Below are 3112 nucleotides of genomic sequence, written 5' to 3' on the forward strand. Positions count from 1 at the left end.
ATGACGCAGTTACTTAAAAACTCTAAAATTTTCAGAAGAAAACACATAGGAGCAAATCTGCTTGACCTTGGGTTTGTCAATGGGTTTTTAGATACAATACCAAAGGCAAAGAAAAAATGTTAAGTTGAACTTTATTAAAATTATAACTTCTGGCTCTTCTCGGAGCCACTCACTGCGTGGTAGAGTCTGGTGCCCCTGCCACCACCCCATGATGACCACCGCTACCCCCTGCTCTGTGTCCCCGCCACCTCGGGAGCAGCTGTATGATTAGGCCACAATCTTCAATGAGTACACATATTCCTCAGTTCTGTGGTGTTCTTGGTCACACATTTATGGAGTTTCTGAAGGGCAGTGGAGATTACTTCCAGGCACAGCACGACCCCTATGCAGACAAGTGAAGTGTAGAAATTCATGACTACTCCACCAAGAAGCCCCCATAAGAAATCTTAAATGAATGAAATCACTCATCATTAACCTGGACACAGAGTGTTGGCTTGAAATCCACAGAGCATTTTACAAGAGTTCTGACCTGGATGGGGTAAACCTCAGTGCACTTTTTTTCTATTGCTTCAGTATTACTGGATTGAAGAATTGCTCCTTCTTGTTAGGAGGTTCATTTCATTTCCCACCACACTCCCAACTTCATACTCAGAGCACTGAGAATTTCAGATGGAGTATGTTGAAGTAGACTCAGTTTCTTTTCATCATTTCTGCTTTCAATTTTAAAATTCTTTCATAACCTTATCGAGAGTTTTTTAACAAGAGTAACATGGCTTGAGTGAACTGCCCAGCTCCTGTGAAAGTCACATGCAAGAACCTGAGATTTCTCATTTCGCACAATCCAATCAATGCGACCTTAAACAAATTTAGAGAGGAACTTAAGAAGTATGGATTTACCACAATATTAAGAGTGTGTGAAGAAACTTATGACACTACTCTTAGAGAGAAAGAAGGCATCCATATTCTTGATTGGCCTTTTGATGATGGTGTACCACCATCCAGCCAGATTGTTGATGACTGGTTAAGTTTTGTAAAAATCAAGTTTCATGAAGAACCTGATTGTTGTATGGCTGTTCGTTGTGTTGCAGGCCTTGGGAGAACTCCAGTGCTTGTTGTCCTGGCATTAATTGAAGGTGAAATGAAATACGAAGATGCCGTACACTCCATAAGACAAAAGCGGTGTGGAGCTTTTAACAGCCAGCAACTTTTGTATTTGGAGAAGTATCGTCCTAAAATGCAGCTGCGCTTCAAAGACTCCACTGATCATAGAAACAACTGTGGCATTCAATAAAACTGGGGTGCCTGATGTCATTACCTTGGAAGTGAAACTTGAAACAGGACCTAATTTGTTGTACACATTAGCCAACATGTTGGCTTAGTGAATAAGTATAATGAAGCTTCCATAGTAGTGGAAAGCAGCTTTATTAGGCCACAAATTTGACAGAATTGCAACCTCTATGCTTGGGTTACCATCAACCTGTTTGGACACTTAGCAGAAGATTCTGGCTGTTCAGCATTTAAAATGTGTTTATCACTTATACCAGTTGATCTTTCCTGAAATCATGCAGTATTGAGTTATGTCTTTAAATCTATTCCCATGCCAAAATCTTATCAATATATAAGAAATTTACAAAGATTAGGTGCCAAAATACCCAGCACAATATTGTATATTTTTAGTGTTATACAGAACTAAAATCCCAGGAACTATGAACACTCTGGACCTTATGTGGTTTACTCCTTCAGTCATTTCAAACATAGAAATTAGGGCCTATATGGTTATTTGCCTGCTCACTTTATGTTTACATCTCCCACATTTGTACCAGTATACATCAGGTTTGCTCAACCATTTTTTTTTTTATTTTTACCAAGTGTTACAATAATTGTTTCATGTCTTTCTACAAATTTTACTTTGTGCTGTTATGGAAAACCTCCATTTTGAAAATCTACATTGTACAGAAGCACATGTCTTTACTGTCTCCAGACAAAAAAGCCTTACAGTTAATTTTAATGTTTGCACTTTCAGGTGCAACTTACAGGGAGGGCCTGAAAAAAGAACAGGAGGGGGCTATTAAGTATTTTTAGTAAAACATTGCCTTTGTCTTGTGCAGAACATGTAGAATATGCTCTTTAATTTAGTAAATATTTTTTAAAAGGTAGAGGTGCTTTGTTATTGTAGCTAAAACAATTCTTAATCATAAAATTTCTGAAATACTTGTATTTTGTTTTCTTATCTGAAGTTGTTTACCAACTTATTTTTGTTTGAAGTGTGATTTTTTTCTTCCCTCTCTTCCCAACCTCTCTTGCAAAAAAAAAAAAAAAAGAAGAAGAAGTGGGTTTCTTCTAATTAATTGAGCAGACATCTAATATTTTATATGCCTTTTGACCTGTATAACTTAATATTTGGATACTTGATAATTTGTCTTATTAGGTAATTGATAAAATGGTGATGTGTATTAATGTTAGTTCAACCATATATTTATAGTGTCTGGGAATGTGTGGTTATAGTTCTGTGGGAGAAATAATTTGTCAGTGTTCACCAGCTTGTAAAAATCTAGTGCAAGAACTTAAACATCTAAATAAATAATGAAATGCATTTATCATCAAAAAATAATTAAAACTTCTGCCAAAGACACTGTAAAAGAATGAAAATGAAAACCACTGACTGGAAGAAAATATTTGCAAATCACACATCTGATAAAGGACTTGTATCCAGAATATACAGATAACTGTTCAAGGTCAACAGTTAGAAAGCAAAGAGCCCAGTTTAAAAATGGGCAAAAATAGGAGCAGAGTTGTCATCAAAGATGGTAAACAGATGGCAAATAAGCATAAAAATGGATGCTCAACATCATCTATCAGTAGTCAAATACAAATTAAAACAGCAATGAAATCTCATAACATACTTATTGGACTATCTGGAATACAATGACATGCAGAAGAATGAAACTGGGTCACTTTCTTACACCATACACAAAAATGAATTCAAAATGGATGAAAGACCTGGACACCGGAAATCATCAGAATCCTACAGGAGAAAACAGGCAGCAATCTTTTTGACCTCAGCTGTAAAAACTTCTTATAAGAGATGTCTCTGGAGGCAAGGGAAATAAAA

General features: G+C 36.3%; 1 pseudogene; it reads left to right on the forward strand.

Annotated features, from left to right (window-relative positions):
* The first annotated feature begins 769 nt into the window (after positions 1-769).
* On the forward strand, positions 770-2593 carry LOC122473125 (annotated as a pseudogene).
* Positions 2594-3112: the final 519 nt, after the last annotated feature.

This window comes from Prionailurus bengalensis, chromosome B4 (assembly GCF_016509475.1).
Source record: "Prionailurus bengalensis isolate Pbe53 chromosome B4, Fcat_Pben_1.1_paternal_pri, whole genome shotgun sequence".
In the NCBI taxonomy this organism is placed as follows: Eukaryota; Metazoa; Chordata; class Mammalia; order Carnivora; family Felidae; genus Prionailurus; species Prionailurus bengalensis.